This window comes from Lissotriton vulgaris, chromosome 3_1 (genome assembly GCF_964263255.1).
Source record: "Lissotriton vulgaris chromosome 3_1, aLisVul1.2, whole genome shotgun sequence".
Classification (NCBI taxonomy): domain Eukaryota; kingdom Metazoa; phylum Chordata; class Amphibia; order Caudata; family Salamandridae; genus Lissotriton; species Lissotriton vulgaris.
In genome coordinates this window covers 1236247921-1236265599 of record NC_141689.1, presented here as the reverse complement: position 1 = coordinate 1236265599, position 17679 = coordinate 1236247921, and the positions used below count along the sequence as shown (strand labels likewise).

Sequence of the window (17679 nt, the reverse complement as noted above, 5' to 3'; positions counted from 1 at the left end):
ATCCCTGTGGATGGCGATAGGGTCATTGAGGATGAACCAAACATTAACGGGCTAAATGCTAACAGTGAGTGACCTGTTGGTTGTCCCCCAGCCACCCCTTGTATCTGGCTATTAGGAGACCCAGTCACATCAACAACGGTGCTAGCCATTGGGCCCTGCGTTGGACACCCTAAATTCGAGTAAGCATTCATCATTACGGGGGCCCCATTTGTCGGGTAGGACATGGCAGGGAGCATCGAGCTTATGGGGCCGTTACCTATCGCTTGCCCATGCGACCCATATAATTGCATCCCTGGTAACTGCGCGACCCCTCCGGGTTGCACCCACACTTGAGACACTCCGCTACCCGGTTGCGCCACAACTGGTGGTAACATACCCTGCGAACAGGACCCCCCCACAGGAGTGACGGGGAGCCCTCCTATTTACGTGGGCCTAGCCACCACGTGCTGCCCCTCAGTATCGTCTTTGTCTTTATCTGCGCCTGAATTCGAGTCAATTGTCTCTAGCACCTCCTCCTCACCTGGTGATGCTGGTTGGGGGTCTGCCGGCAGACCGTTTGCCTTTTGTCGCACCTTTAAGCTTTTCTGGGGTACGCTTCGCTCTCCTGCCTCTCCCCCTTTCTTCCTGCGAATTCGCATCTGCTCTAGCCCCTTCTCTCATGTTCTTTAGTACCCAATCCATGCCTTTTTCTCTTGTGAACTCCAGCAGCTCCGTAAAAGCGAGGTATTCATCATTTTTGGCTGCGGGTTCTTTGCCCTTCAGTGCCCTCTTCGGCGGCATCCTGCACTTAAAGAAAACAAACGTTAAAACCTTTGACTGATATTACATGCATTTAGGCAAGCCGTGCGCGGCTTGAGCTTGTTCCCGGGGAATCAAGTTTGCCATAAATGCGCCAGCGATCCCCCCCCCCTGGATATGAAGACAACAAGGGGGCGACCTCAAAAGCATTTAAAATTACCGCTGGACCCCGATCCCCGAGCCCCAACCCCTCCATCTCGGAATTAATGCAATTCCCTTCATTCCTTCAACAAAAAAGCATGAACCAAGAGATACGAATGCGTAACGTTTAAACTCAACCATACAACACACTGCACGGCCCGCTAACCTAGATCACGAGTCGGATTGACCCTCGCTGCTCACTCCTACGCGATGGTCCCGCGATGTCTTCTCTAGGCGACGTCCGACTCCTGGGCGGTCAGCGGACAAAGAGGGGGCCTCTAAATTGGTCGCGGGCTTTTATGCCTCGCGCCCTACGACTACTTCCGGGGCGTTCCGCCGCCCCCCGTTCCTATTGGTCCTTGCACCATATCCCCTTCCGGGTCAACTGACTCGGAAGTGAACCTACTCTGGGTCGGCCCTTTGGCTGCCACTAACGACGCCATTCCCCGAAGGGGGGTGGCGCCTTGCATTCTCCATAGGCCTATTTCGCTGTGTTATCAATCTCCGTGGGCCTCTTTCGCTGGGTTATCAATCTCTGTAGGCCTCTTTCGTTGGGTTATCAATCTCTGTAGGCCTCTTTCTCTGGTTTATTAATCTCTGTAGGCCTCTTTCTCTTGGTTATCTGTTATTACCTGTGGGAAATTGATGGTCCCCTTAGAATTCTTTGAATTACTGGGGAGTCGATCATTCCAATCCTGATTTCTATGTTCAGTCCTTACTTTCACTTGAGTCTTCCCTTGGAACCTTTACCTCTAACGGGTTAATTACAACCGATCCATTGAGTTACCCAATAGATCCGTGGACTTAACGAAGATCAGTAAGTTATCCTCAAGGGAATTCCCTAAAGAGGTTTTGTAAGCATGTTTACAAGACTTTGCCACATATTGGACTGAATTCATATTTTTTCTTTTGGGTTTTATTACTAAGGTATTTGGTTTCTCCATAGGGGTTTGTTTTGAGTTATCAATTTCTGTGATTTACTTGTCGATATATTATTCTTTTGGTCTGGTGTTAGCCAAAACCTTATGATTTTAATAAAAGCATACATATAATGTTTTTAAGTTTAGGCGCTTTCTGCGTCCGTCGTTCTGTTAGTGTCATTCAGTCTCTTTTGTATAACCCATGACAGCATACTACATAGGCGCAGATTCAGCCCACTTCAGCCATTACCTCTCACCTCTCTGTGGGTGAAAGCATTCTCAATGTGCCATTTCACACAAAATGTAGTCCTGTTGTACGTTTTGCAAAAAACATTCACAAACATTAGCAAAGCTAACAGTAGGCAACTAATGCCAGGCCTTTGGGCTTTGCCAATGCTTGTTTCATTTTGCTATTGCCTAAAATCACCTTGGTGTGTTTTGGTATTTCTTGCCTGATATTTGATTTTCAAAGTCTCTGTGTTTTTGGTTTCAGAGGCCTCTCAGACTCATGTGTATTTATTAGATTGTGAGGAAAACCAAATACCTTCTTTGTTAGGTACTGGTCATAGTGATTTGTCTGCATCTGTTTTTCGTAATTTTATTAGGTTTTTCCAACATGATCAATGTTTTCTTTATCAAGGCTGTGATTTTTAAGAGACAATGTATTTATTCATCGTTCTGTTTTCTTGCTAAGGAAGTGTCCAGCATGTCTTTGTCCTAACCAAGGACCATTGCCTGTTTACTGTATTCTTCCATCAGTAATAACTTTCTGTAAATAGGCCTTCACATTTTGGTCTTATCTTGTCATATTTGCTGTGCATTCAGAGACAGATGTCAAATGTCAAGGGCTGTCTTCAGAGGGAGCTTGATGTTCACTTTTCCTTTTCTGACTTCAAAGTAAGTGGATGTGTGTGACAATGCAGGGGTGTGAAGGAAAACGCTTTTTTCTAGCACATAAAAATAATTTGTTGTCTGTAAATGAACTGTGCAAATATTTCAGAATTAGGAAGTCACAAATGAAGCACTGTTTCTTTCAGTACAGTTTTTCTGTAGTTTTTAGTTTTGTTTTCAGCTCTGATTTCCAGTATCATATCTTGCTTATGTTGTTTTTCTATGTTATGTTCTTACCCTATGTCATTTTGTGTCATGTTCTCTTTCCTGGTTCTCTGTGTCAGACTTTTTAATGTGGCCTGTGTTGCGAGTATCTTGTTCAGCTACTCCTTGTAGTCTCGCACTGGTAATGGCTAAGAGTTGGGTTGGCTATAGCATTTGTTGGATATATCTGGTTTGATTTACTCTTATTTAAATGTAATCCTCTGTGTTTGTTTCCTCATTGTTGATGTGCTAGTTTCTAATTCGCTTTTGAGACCAATGGCAAGAAACAATCTCCGGCTACCATTTCCCATGACCCCATAGCAGGCCATGGACACATTTCGTTTAGGGATACATAAATCTAGGCTTCAACTTAAGAAAATATATCCAGCAGCTCATTAGCACATCATCCAAGATATAAACAAACAGCGATGAGCTACATACCACACATGGAACCTCACATGACCTGTACTTGTGGAAGAGATCTCTGCTTCCTATCACAGTACCTCACACTTCCTCACAACGAGTTGGAAATATCTTTGCTTGCTAAAAAGGTCATCGAGGTAGTAGTACATTTTATCAAAAATCACTAGAAAATGCCTGATATGGGGCTACAAATACGAAGAATGAAATCAAAGATTTTTCAATGAGATCCAAGCAACATTTCGCAAGTGACAAATTCAGAACATTTGCCCCGATCCAAGAAGGTGTTTTCAAGACTTAAAGGGATGCAAACGGCTAGATTTAAGAGAGGCCTTCCCCTGTCTTAAGATAGTCTTCAGTCGGGAAAATCCCATGGTATATCACACAAAACAGTCTTAAGAATGCCCTAAGTCCATTTGGTTTGTTTGTAAAGATTCTTTCTCGCCTGAAAATATCTGGAGTCTCTAATATATGATGCTGCTGAAAGTTTTGCCTTTTGGGCTGTTCACACATATATTCACAATCCCTGTATTGATCAAGGTGGTTTCCTTCTTAAGTCTTGCCTAAAACAGCGCAAGCATCATTACAAGAGCTTTCGTTATGTTACAGCAGGCTTAGAGACCGGCCTTTAATTGGCTTAATTGTCACTCTCCTTTGCTCATTTCTTATTCATGATCTTCTGTAGGCATACTTCCTCTTCGTGTGTTTGCCCCTCCCCTGCAACATGGACACATTACTTGTGCCCTTCCACTGCTCTTATGTCAGGTGATACTTTTGTATTTTTGTTTTAGCACTGAACAAGAGAGCATATTTTTCATGTGTCCCTCCTGTACTTCTCTACCTTCCCTAGTCCCTCCTGATTGTCCGTGTGCTTGCCCCAGAATGCCCACCCACCTCTTTGTTGTCCTTGTGCTTGCCACCAGTCACTCCTATGGACCTTCCACTGCATGTGTGCTTGCCAGGACCGGACTTACCATAGGGGCATCAGCGTTTCCCCAGGAGGCTGGAAGGGTGGGGGCCGGTTTTGCGGTGGAGGGGCGGTTTTGTTACTGGGGACAATTTTACAGTGGTGCTGCAATATCGGCCCCAATAACAAAAGCAGCATTGCTTCGCACTTGCAAACCCGGGAGGCTGGTCTGACAACATTTCCAGGGCTGCTTTGGATTCCCAGTCCAGCTCTGGTGCTTGGACCCAGCCCTTCCTGCCTAGCCTCCATTGTCCATCTGCTTGCCCATTCCCTCTCGTCCAACCCTTCTTTGCCTGTTTGCTTGCCCCAGCCCCTTTGGCCCAACTTCATTTGTTCGTGAGCTGCCTCCAACCTCTCCTGACCACTCTCTGTTGTCAATATGTTTATCCCGGACCCTTTCACCCAACTTCTCTTGTCTGTCTGCATGCCCCAACCCCACCTGCCCACCATCCCTTGTCTATTTATTTGACACCCCTGCAGTAAAACATGGCTACAAAACATGGCCAGAGCAAATATCTCTCATAGACAATCCCTATTGGCTTTGCCAATGCTTGTCTTATTGTATGTCTTGGCTTGATAACGCCTCTTCTCATGCTGCAAGAAAGGTCCCCATTTTCAAAATGCAGCTAACCTGTTTATTAATGCTCGCTGTAGCTTTGTTCTCCAGTCTTTAGGCATCCCTTTTATTACGGTGTCAACAGCGCTGGACTTTGAATTTCTGTGCACCTCTATGCACCTGGCATTGCCTGTATGACTTTGCTGGTCCCCTAACAAATGAGGAATTCCTGGGAAATTGGTCATTTTGAGTCCTGATTCCCATGGCTAGTCTTTATTTCCACTTGGTATTTCACCTGGAGACTCTGTGTGCCTTTAGCAGATGGATCCCCAAGTGAAGCAGAATGAATCCAAGAAGTGGCCAATCAGATCAGTGGTTTTACCGCAGATCTCGTAATTCCGCCAGGACTGGTAACTCCCTTTGCTTTTACTATCACCGTTATGGTCATTCATTTCATTTTGTATATCAAGCCTTCTTAACTAATTTAAGCGGGTCTTAAGATTGTCTTGGTAAAACTCCTTAGTAAATCAGACCCATAGTTTTAAAAAGGCTGCAATTTTCAAAATTAGCTCACAGATTCCATTTTTGTATCTATCAGACAGATACTCGCTGCACTCCACTCTGTTCGTCTTCTTGCCAAGTAAATAAATCCTTTACCTATAGGCACAGGAGAGAATCAAATAATGTGCCATAAGCCTCCATTGTCAAGACCACACAATGAGGCAATGATACAACCATCGCCAACTTGCCACATATCAACCCGATAGCTCGTCTCTCAGTTACTGTTGTCAAGCACTGTGGAAGTGGTGGCTAAGTAGTAGAGCTGCGCCTACATTTTATCACAAATTACAGGATTTATGCGGATTACATCTGACAACGCGGAGAGAAAAAGAGTAACTTACAGATGTTCCATCGACCATTGTGTGAATCGTAGTACACCCAAAAATTAAGAGTAGGCGAATTATGATTGCTTTCCATACAAATTCGACTCAGAGGTGTTTGAAATTGATCAGATGTGATATTTATTACTTAATATGATTTGTGGGGAATAACATATGGACTTGGGGGTTGACTGCACCAAAATCAGGCCCCTAAGTGCATCGCAGCCTTACGTGTACATTTCGTAATGGTAAAAAGTTTACGTTGGTAATTGGTCTGAGTTATTGGTCCAGTTTTTAAAAGCTCCCTACAAATACATTTGCATCATACTTGAGAATAAAATCAATTTTGTTAAAAAGAAAATACTCTTAAAACAGAGGTAGGTGATACAGCTAGTCATATCACTAAGGTTGCTTTTTATAATTGTCTTATATTATGCCTTTGCCTGTAAAGTTTCTATATACATTTTTTCTTTAGATGCGTTCCATGTTCACCTGCGCGTAGCTTGCGTTCCTGCTTGCGCCTTTCTCGAGATCTTGCGTCCAGAGATTCTGCCTAGCTGTTAGCAGAGCAGAGAGACTATCTTGTTCCCAGTGGAGGCTCATACGGAAGGGCACTGGGGCCTGCCCTTAGGGGAGAGAGCCGGCTGCTCCCTTCATACTGCGTTTAGAGAGCAGGCACCCAGCGGTTCTGCTCTAAAGTTTGAGGCTTGTATCCCCAGACCTCAAAGTATTGGATATGGAGTTTTGTGGTTTAAGTGGTCAAGGAGTCAGTCTGTGAGGACCTGTGAAAACCAAAAATTGTCCAAAGAATCATCATGAGCAGCAGTGGTCCATGCAGTTAAGCGCGGCGGGGCGGGTGGGGGTTTGTCGACAGATGTTTGAATAGGAATTATTTATTTATTTGATTCTCCCTATTCCGTCGTCTTCTACTTCCCCCCTAACCCCTACCGCACTTACCTACTCAGACCGCCTCTGATAATTAGTGGGGGTATTCTTAGGAAAGATGGCTGATCAGTCATGCTAGCTGAAAGCTTCTTTATTTTCTATGTAATCCATACTAATATAATAAAGAGAGAGCCCAAACCTTTGAGGCGAGTAATCTCAGGAACCACAGCACCAATCACAACACCCAATACAGCGTTGGAAAGGGCAGTTGCAGCAGAAGGACATAGGCTATGTAGACGCCCACCATATACATTTAAAAGGTAAAAGAACCGTGCCAGCAAAGTAGTCCCTTGTTGGCGTGTCTGCGTTGTGCTGTGGGCGTGTGCTGGGGCGTGACAAACGCTGGGACCGTGTGGTACGTTCCGGCCTTCATGCCATGCCTCATATTGTGTGCTAATCCCACCCTGCTCCCTTTAAATACCCCTGCACCCTATAATCATAACCCACCCTTACTCCTTAAAATACCCCAACACCCTTAAAAACTAACCCATCTTAACCCTATAAAACTACCTTGTACCCCAAAACCCAAACCTATCCCTAAACCCTAAAAATACCCCTGTACCCCAAAACCCAAACCTAGCCCTGAACCCTATAAATACCACTGTACCTCAAAACCCAAACCTACCCCTGAACCCTAAAAATACCACTGTACCCCAAAACCCAAATCTAGCCCTGAACCCTAAAAATACCACTGTACCCAAAAACCCAAACCTACCCCTGAACCCTAAAATACCCCTGTTCCCCAAAATCCAAACCTTGCCCTGAACCCTTAAAATTCCCCTGTACCCCAAAACCCAAACCTACCCCTGAACCTTAAAAATACCCCTGTACCCCAAAACCCAAACCTACCCTTGAACCGTAAAAATAACCCTGTACCCCAAAACTCAAACCTACCCCTGAACCCTAAAATACCCCTGTACCCCAAAACCCAAACCTAGCCCTGAACCCTAAAAATACCCCGTACCCCAAAACCCAAACCTAGCCCTGAACCCTTAAAATTCTCCTGTACCCCAAACCTACCCCTGAATACTAAAAATACCCCTATACCCCAAAACCCAAATCTATCCCTGAACCCTAAAAATACCCCTGTACCCCTGTACCCAAAACTATATCTGAACCCTTAAAATACCCAAACACCCCAAAACATATACCTCAGTACCCCAAAACATATACCCCTATACCCATACTTACCTTATCCAAACATTAAAAAAAAATGCTTTTACCATTCATGCATTTACAACGAATTTCGTTGTAAATGTATGCGTGGTAAAAGCATAACAAATGTAATGCCATGCGTTATAATGGCATTGCGGAGTCATGGTACTTTTGTAATGAAAGTATGCAGAGTGATGGTATGCGGAAAGAAAGTTGCGGAATAATGGGTGTTTACCCTCCCCCGGTAAGAATATTGGTGGCACGGCGGCCCACATGTCCAGCAACATACTCATATTTTTTCACCACCCATTTGAAAAATGCACAGGTCTCTCTCATTGATGGCAAGCACCGACATACACTTTTAGACACGCCTCCCGCCACAAGTTCTAGAATTGCGAACTTTAGAGCTGGGGAGCTACGTTCGAATTTCGGCATCAGCTCAACATCCTGTGACTCCAGGCAAATCGCTTTGTCTCCCCGTGCCTACCACAAATGAATGTGTTCTTCTGTAATGTAAATTGTGCTCATGCCATGTTGTCGAGTTCGCGCTATATAATATTGCAAGGAAAAATAAAGTAGGGAAACTCGAGTTCACACACTACTGAACGCGCACTCTTAAGTGCTTCAGCAGTGCACTGTGAATCAGAGCGCTTCACAGGCCTGTCACGGATAAGAAATGCTATCAAAACGAAATCCTACAAAACAATATACTACTGTCCTGCAGCAATTCATACCCGGACAACGTCGGGACGGGCTGCTAGTGCTGTATAATCTTTCATCCTGAAGTAAAAATTATATCCTGAAACTTCAGCAGCTAAGAAGCCAAAGCAGTGCAGAAGCAAACAGCAAAGTGGACAGAATAAAAGCAGATTGTATTGACAACAATCGTCTGCAGCAGAGGGAGGCCTTCCTGAAGACAGTCGCATGAAAAGAGCTCCATAGCGCTGAAATAAGGGGTCAACTTCTAGCAATATCACAAGCATAGATTAAAGTAGAAAAAGCTCTTCACGCTATTTGACTGGAGTGCACTTGTCAGAGGCGCTATTTGGTTGTTAGTGACTTAGCCTTGCTTGACCCGGGAATGGTATTGAAGCGTGCACAATTAGTAGATTATGCAGGAAACATTTTACAAAAATCTTTCATTCTGAATAGAGTAACACAATTAGTCAATGGATATCTATCATCCTTTTTAGGTCATTCCTGGGCAGCGAATGCCCTGCTCTGCAAGGCATGCAGTATTCAGGTAGGGACTTGAAGCTCCGCCCATATTTTTCATTGCTGTGTCTCATTGTCCATTGTAAACTGTGGCTGTTCATTGGTCAATAGGCTTAGTACTCCCTCCTTAGTACTGGATTGCCTCATTTTGTAACCTCCTATGGTGACACCCCCTGTTTCATGTTTTGTTACTCTGTAGGCTTTAATTACTGGCTCTGAGCACTATTTTCTCAAATAGCTTTGTTCCTGCCTGCTGTTGGGACACGCTCTCTTCTTATGCTTTTTTATTATTTTTATAGCACAAACACATTTGCAATGCAATAGGTCTCACATTTACAAGAGTTTAAGCTATTGGCATTGTAAATGACAATGCCTTTTATTTATCTGTTTTAAAAACAACACATAAATAAAAGGCATTGTCATTTGCAATGCCAATAGCGAAGCTCTCGTAAATGCAAGACCTCTTGCATTGCAAATGATTATTATGTGAAGCTGCCAGACAGTGCAATTGTCTGGTTACAAATGACTTATTGGGGACATACTAATAGCAAACCTGGAAGGCAACGCCACCCATTCCGTTCCATTCGCTTTTTCTTTGTCTTTCTTATTTTCTTAATTTCAATGTAATGGTTTTATTTTTGTTATCTCATCTATCTAGTCTTTGTCCCTCCTGTGGATCATAGCCTGTTTCCATCTTTCTGATTGACTCTCTTCTCTCTAAATATCCTTCCACAAGTGTCTGCTTTTCAGTATCTTTTTTTCTTTTTCTAAAAGCACTTCATGAGTGTGCATTAATTTTGCCGATCAATCAATCACTCAGGATTTATAAAGCGCTGCTAATCTGAGCAGCCAGGTCATCAGGGCCCTTTGGAATTCTGGTAGAGAGGTGATGGTCCAGAGCTACATGGGAATGTTGTTCCAGGTCTTTGCAACAATGTAGGAGAAGAAGTGTCTCTCATTTCTGCTACAGTGGAGGCAGGGAATGTGGGCCACTGATAGGAAGGCGGACCGTAGTTTTCTCGACGGTTGGTGAAAGTTCAGGTGGTGGTTGGTGTAGGCAGGTCCTTTGTTGTGTAGAACCTTGTGTGCGTGGGTCAACAGCTTGAATTGGCATCACTTCTGTATGGCGAGCCAGTGGAGTTGCCTGAGGTGGGGTGTGAAGTGGGTTCATATGGTAGGTTGAGGACGAGTCTGGCTGTGGCATTCTGTAGGGTTTGAAAACTCTGTAGGTGGTGTGTGGCGTTCACTGTGGCAAGAGCATTATGATAAACCAGTCGGCTGGTAAGGAGGGCCTGTGTCACTGTGTGTTTTGTGTGCAGGGGAATCCACTTGAAGATCTTCCATTGCATGCGTAAAGTGAGGAAGCAGGCAGATGACACATCGTTGATCTGTGTGAAATCAAGGTGAACTTGTAATCAATGATTATACGGAAGTTTAGGGCTTGGTCTGTGGGTATGGGTGCATGTCCAGGTCTGAGAGCCACCAGGAGCCATCCCAGGGGTTGCTGTTGTTACAGAAGATTAGTACTTCTGTCTTGTCCATGTTCGTACAGGCAGTTGTTCTTCATCCAGTCGGCGACGCTTGTCAAGCATTTGTGGAAGTTGGTCCTGGTGTTGGTAGGGTCATCAGTGAGGGAGAAGATGAGTTGGGTGTCATCTATGTAAGATATTATGTCAGGATATCATGTATACATTGAAGAGCATAGGACTGAGCCCTGGGGACATCGCCCACAATGTCCCTGGGTTAGGAGGTGAAAGGTGGTAGGTGTGCTTCAGATGAGAAAAAAGGGATCCATCTGAGTGCACCCCCTTGGATGTCGATGTGGTGGAGTATTTCAATCAGCGTGTGGTGGGATACGGTGTCGTAGGCTGCTGAGATGTCAAGGAGTATCAGGGCCTCTGATTCTCCTTGGCCAAGGAGTGTTTGGATGTTGTCAGTGGCTGCAATCAGGACGGTCTCAGTGCAGTGATTGCTACGGAAGCCAGATTGGGAGGAGTGGAGTAGCTGGTTCTGCTCCAGCCGTGTTGTGAGTATCCTGTTGATAGTCTTTCCAGTACCCTGGCAAGGAATGAAAGAAAGGAGATTAGCCTGTAGTTTTTCAGTTCACTAGGGTCGGCGGAGGTTTTTTTAGGTCTCGCTTAGCGACGCAGCGCTTGCGCTGCTTGCTATGCAAGATCTATTGTTGTCGACTTGGGTTCGGGAGGGGTACAAGAGATGTGCACGTGTACAAAGGGCAGCAGTTGTGCACGCTTACGGTGGCGTTACCACAACTCGCAGGACAGGAGATGTGCACGTGTATGGCTGGTGCTGCATACAGCTGGTGCCGCGTTAACACGCCTCCTGCTTCCTTGCTCAACAACTCGCAGGACAGGAAATGGGCACGTGTACGGCTGGTGCGCGTTAACACGCCTCCTGCTTCCTTGCTGAACAACTCAGAAGACTGCAGATGTGCATGTGACAACTTGCGACACGTTACCATGCCTCGTGCTTCCTTGCTATTTCCCATACTAATTTCCCCTGCATTTACACATCGCCTTCTGTTTCCATATTAGTGGTGTCTCTTTTCTTCTCTGGCGATCTCAGCACGTTTGCGCGCTCCCCCGCGTTTTCACTTTTGCGCGCTCGATCTAAGCCGTGTTTAGGTCACAGTGTGCGTGTTCTACATAAGGGGAGACATTAATCATAGAGTTCCTGAGGGCCAACATCACTCTCTGCTTGCAAGAGTGTCAGCTTCTTCCCTTCCCCTTTCTACCCCCAGCCCGGTAACCTTCCATCCACCGCGGTACACTTACTGCTCCGCGGCTGAAGAAGTCTGCTGGGATAGTTGCGTTTAAAATATGTGCTATTCCAACACACCACTTAAAGGTGTCACGCCATGACTTTCACACACCCGCCCAGACTTTTGTTCACACAACTTCCCTTAGTTCCCTGGCCCTCTAACGCCATCTAATCACAGGTACCTCAGACAGCAGTTCCCAGCTCCTCTACGCTCGTCCCATTCAGAACCTGTGAACGTATACAGGAGAAACCCGTCTTCCAGAGATTCATCGAAACACCGCCAGCAGCTGAGACCGCTTCTGCACTAGAGCATAGAAATCAATGCTTCCCCTGGCACTGATTTTACCTCAGACTTGCACAAGATCTCTCCCTGGATCCCAGCCCGGTTCCGAGCGCACACAGGTGTCTCCGGTGACTGAGCTCTCTGCCGTAAGAATGGGCACACGCACTGGTAAGGAGACCCGCGCGGGCTTTTATCGCCATCTACCGGTTGCTGCAGGAGTAAGGTAGTATACAGCGTCTCTCAACCAGGCGCTTCAATGAGTAACTAGTAAGTAACCTTCAGGATCTGAAGCGGTTGCCAAGCTCAAGGGCCACTGACCCTTTTCCTATAGGTAGCTATAATAGTTTTCACTGTCCATATTTAGGCTGCGTTTACTTCTAGTTCATCTGGACCATTACAAGCTGCAATGTTGCTGTCCGTCATCGTGCACACAGATAGCTTACCATTACATACTGAAATGTATGTCCGCGACAGACACGAAAATAATGTATAAGTATTGTATTGTAATTGCATTTATATAGCGCCCACTACCCCCGGTGAGGCATCGAAGTAGGTGATTTAATATAAAAGGTATACACTTGAGATATTTGTTGTATTTTCCCATGTTGCAATAGATAGTATACAACATACTGTCCAGATCTACTAATAACTCCACCACCTTCCCTAGAATGACATACGCTTTTGTTCACAAGCCATTTCAGACCTGCCCGTTACCTTGGTACCTGATCATTATCTTGATCTGCCAATCTTCATCAGTGCTCCATATCCCACTGCTGCAGACTACCAGAACGCGGGCAACATGTCCTTCTTTGGTCTCCTAAACTAGTAAAGGATGTGAAACATTTTATTTACTACACAAAGTATTTGTAATGCAATAGGTCTCGCATTTACACAAGTTTGAGCTATTGGCATAGTAAATTACAATACCTTTTATTTGATGTTTTGGTTTTTAAAATGTAAATAAAAGGCATTGTCATTTCCAATGCCAATAGATTAAACTACCGTAAATGCGAGACCTATTGCATTGCAAATGCTTGTTGAGTAGTGCTCTGATTTCAGCGTGTTTCCAGGCATTGGGACATGTTGCGTTGATGATCGAGGTGTTGAGCAGGGTGGTTAGTTCCTTGCCTAGTCTTTGGCTTCCAAGGTTGAGATGTGGTGTGGGCATGGGTCTATGGGAGCTCCTGAGTGGATGGATTTCATGGTGGAGGCGGTGTCTTGGATGGAGAGCTGGTTCCTGGTGGTCAGTCTGTGGTTTCTGTCAGTTGAAGTGAGAGTATATACGTCAATGAAGTCCGTGGGTGTTGGTTGAATTTCGAAATTACTGTATATGGTTGCAATCTTGTCATGGAAGAAGGTGGCGAAGTTGTCGCGCAGCTCCTGTGAAGTGTGATGTTGTTTTCACTGGCAGCTGGGTTGGAGAACTCCTTAACGATTTTGAAAAGCTCCTTGCTGTTATTGCCGCTGATGTGTGGCTAGGGCTGTTTTCTTTGTTGCCCTCAGCAGGCAATGCTAGAAGTTGAGGGAGGTCTTGAAGGCTGCCCTGTCGGTTGTGTCCTTGCTTGCATGAGATTTTCTTTCCAGCTTTGTGCTGTCATGTTTCACTGTTCTCAGTTCCTGGCTGTACCAGCTGGCCTTTTTGGAGGATCTTCTGTGATTGTTGCTCATGATGACGTGATGCTGTTGATGTGTTTGGCATTCGAGGCTTTGAAGTTCTTGAGTCCCCGTTCCAGATTGGTGTCGGTAGATGGGGTTGAGTTTTTGAGGACATAGGTCCAGCTGGTCTCTCAAATTTTGTTCCAGCTGTGGTGGTGGGTGCTGGCGAACTTGAGGCTGGGGGTGCGGGGGCTGGTGATGTTGAAGTGGACAATGGAGTGGTGGGGCATGTGAGTTCTGTGACTGTACATGATGCTGTTGTTGGAGGTAATGATGGGGTCCAGTGTGTGTTTTGCGATGTACATTGGTTCGCTGACTTTCTGGGTAAGTCAGAGGCTGCTCATGCTGTTGAGGAGGTGGTTGGAGTTGTTGTTGTTCTTGGGGTTGAGGTGGAAGTTGAGGTCACTGAGGAAGATGGGTGCAATGAAGTCTGTAATGGTGTTGCAGAAGCTGGGGTATGGATCCGGAGGTCTGTATGCGATGGTACCTCTGATTATTGTATTTTCATCTGTGTGGAGTTTGATGTTGAGGTGTTCGATGGCAGTGGTGGTGGTAATGTTGGTGGTGTTGGGCACTGTATGGTCTCTTTGTAGATGATGGCTATTCCTCTTCCCGTTTGTTGCTGGGGTCCTAGTGAATGACTCTGTATCTGTCCTGAATCGCTATGGTGAGGTTGGGGGCGGATGCAGGGTAGAGCCAGGTCTCGACGTTGGATGTTAAAATGGGGATGAGGTCCCATAACTCTGTGGAGTGTTTCCAAATAGAGTGCATGTTGAAGAGTATGCAGTGGAGCCGGGGGCGCTTCTGGTATGGTGAGGGATCGTTGTGGTGTTTAGCGACTTGACAGTGTTCGTGCTGGTGCAGGAGAATGCACATCTGGCACTGGAGAAAGGTTGTACCAAGGGAAGATCAAGGCAAGATTAAGGGGGTCAGGGAGGTAGAGTGAGCGAAGGGTCCTGCGGCAGGGCACAAGTTAGGGGTACGTCTGGCACAGGAGAACGGACCTACCATAGCGTGTGGAGCTGCATGGCAGAAGTGTTTTCTTGGGTGTCCGGTGTTCAGGGTGGGAGGGCGTGCCTGCGGCCAGTGTATACCCCCAAGCACATTTATTTTCATACCATTATGAAAATTTTATTTTCCAGAACTTTGTGCATCTGAACCCTCTTATGTATGCTTTGACTTTTATACAGCGTCTCTCCTTGATACACTCTCTCCTGTGGTTTAACTCCACATTGCGCTCTCTCTTGTTCATTCACTTCCACCGCCCCACTTTACTCTGCCTACATTTGCTTTCCTCCTAGCACCCTCCATGCTGCCTTCACAACCATCATCCTCCATGTTGTTTCCTACGCAGACCGCCATGTTCCCACTGTCTGTGATCCCATCGTCCATTTTGCTTCCCCCACCAGCTTTCTGCTTGTGTCATTTTGTAGGCCCACACATGCCTAGTACATGGGCCTACAAAATGACTCAGCTAACCATGTATGTTTTTCCCTGTTTATTAGCAGCATGGCTAAAACCATTGACAAAGCCAATAGGTCGCAAAGGTGAACAAATTGGTTTTGCTAATGCTTGTTTATGAATAGGGATCAAAAGGATCCAGGTCCACAAGTTTGGAACTAAGCCATTGTGTCATACATTTTTGAAAAACTGAGAGGAGTGCCTTTGTCTATATATGGCAATCGATTTTTAGGTCTGGCATTGGGCATACCTTTTGTTTTAATAAAAAATATATGCTGTTCTTGCTCAATGTACACATCCGCACAACATGTCATCCTCTCCAGTACCGGGGGCTACTGGTGCAATGTGTGCTATTGCTCAAAAATGTATATTTTTGTCTTTTAGACAATGCTTCATTGTGTGCTTACCTGTAAAAGCCATTTGCAAACAAAATAAGCATTGTCGAAGCCAGAGTCAGCAGCTTTGCAATTGCTCACCAGTACTGCAGAAGGAAGGCCCTCGAGCTTGGCACTCTAGACAACTTTCCTGCATTGTATGATGACAGGCCGTGCTTGTCACGCTTTGAACCCTATACTGATATTTATGGATTGCTTGTTTTAAATGTTTTACAATGTACAGAACGTGGTTTTTATTGCATGTGCTTTTAATGGTCTTTTATGGATACTTTTGTACACAAATAAAGAATTGATGGATTGATTGCTGCATTGCATAAATCGAACATGCAACAAATCACTAGTAAAGCCAGGACACTAATGACCCCCTATCCCCTTTGGACTGTGTCCATAGACATCATCATATAGGTTCTCCAATCAGATTTACCATTATTAACCCCTTGGCTGCGGGGCTGTTTCCCCCGCTGTGCTTGGGGGAGAGGGGGGCGCGCACAGCGCCCCGGTGCTCATGACGAGGTCAACTCGTCATGAGCCACGGTGCTCGTGTGCTCCACACCCGTTTTCATAGAACGCTCGCACAGCAGGGGAATTAGCCCAGCGTGTGAGCGTTCCAACGGTCATGACGAGCTCAGCTCGTCCTGAGCACACGAGCACCGTGGCTCATGACAAGCTGACATCGTCATGAGCATAGGAGGGGTTAAGACATGGATGTGACCGAGACCTTCCATCCGTGTCTGCTATCAGGAACCAAAATTGTCTCTGGTTCTATATTGTACAGTCTTTCCGAACCTAGGCCCTTTTTCTCTCACCAAACCCTTAACCTCAACAATACCAGTACGGTATTCTCTAGAAGTATTGCTTAATGAAAATAGATGTACGGTGACCATGGGAGCGCTGTTGACACGCCCAGCTTTACAGGGCATAATATAGCATTACTTTAACATTTCGCTATAAAAAACTTTATAAATAAATATAAATAAATGTTAATGTTAATGTTAACTGGGATTTCTCGAGCGCATAATCACCAACAGGTTTCTTAGCGCTATGAGAGAGGGCCTAACCTCACCACATCCACATGTACATGCACCAAAACTTGGCCTCTGATCATTCCGCTACAAGTTAAGGTGCACAAGAAGTCACACACATGAAAGGGTTAAAGCTAACTGATTTAACGAATGTAATTTACTGGAAGAATTCCAGGGCATAATTTGTAAAGAAAACTAAATAATAAAATAAAAGTGCGGTTTACCCCAAAGTTTTAATTAGGAGCCTGCCACCAGCCCTGCTGAACAAGACTGCCCAGCATTGGTACCACCTCATACCTCTTTCTTCCAACACCCTATACTCCCTTCCCCTTTATTCCCCACTCTTGCAGGTTATTTTTCATCTCTGCTTTCCCCCCTTGTCACTTTTTTCGTATCTTTATTTTCCTCCTCTTTCTCCCTTTTCTGCATTGTTCTTTCTCGCTGTGTCTCAATTTCTGTCAATGAAAAACCTTTCTCCCTTTTCTGCATTGTTCTTTCTCGCTGTGACTCAAATTCTGACAATGAAAAATAAGTCACTGTCCGAAAATATGAATGCCGATGCCCACCGCCTGCAGCCACCGTCTCGAATTGACCCCTGGCCGTCACTGCTGCCTCTATGGACTTTATATGAAGGCTGAAGTATGTTTCACATATTTGGTTAAACTGTAATATGAAACATAAATTAATTGATAGCGATAAATGAGACATCACGAGAAATATGTGCCACCAAACGTACTTAAAACTCTCCTCTGCCATTCAGGGGCATAGCTATCGATGGTGCAGCAGGTGCAGTGGCACCGGGGTCTGAGCAGTACCATCTTTACAGCTGTATTTTCAGTGGCGGTCTGCATGGATCAGGTTGAGGGCAGGATGAGGGGGGATGTACTAAAATAAAATTGCTGCGTCTCTCTGTCCCTCCGTCTCGCCTCCGCATTGGACTGGGGCCAGAACCGAAAGCACCCAGGCTCCCTGACCAATCACAACGCTGCAA

The 17679-nt window shown here is 45.4% G+C and overlaps 1 protein-coding gene across 2 annotated transcripts in view; it reads left to right on the top strand.

Annotated features, from left to right (window-relative positions):
* RBPMS (RNA binding protein, mRNA processing factor) overlaps positions 1-17679 on the top strand; it is a 678829-nt gene that overhangs the window by 349923 nt on the left and 311227 nt on the right. The window lies entirely within an intron of this gene.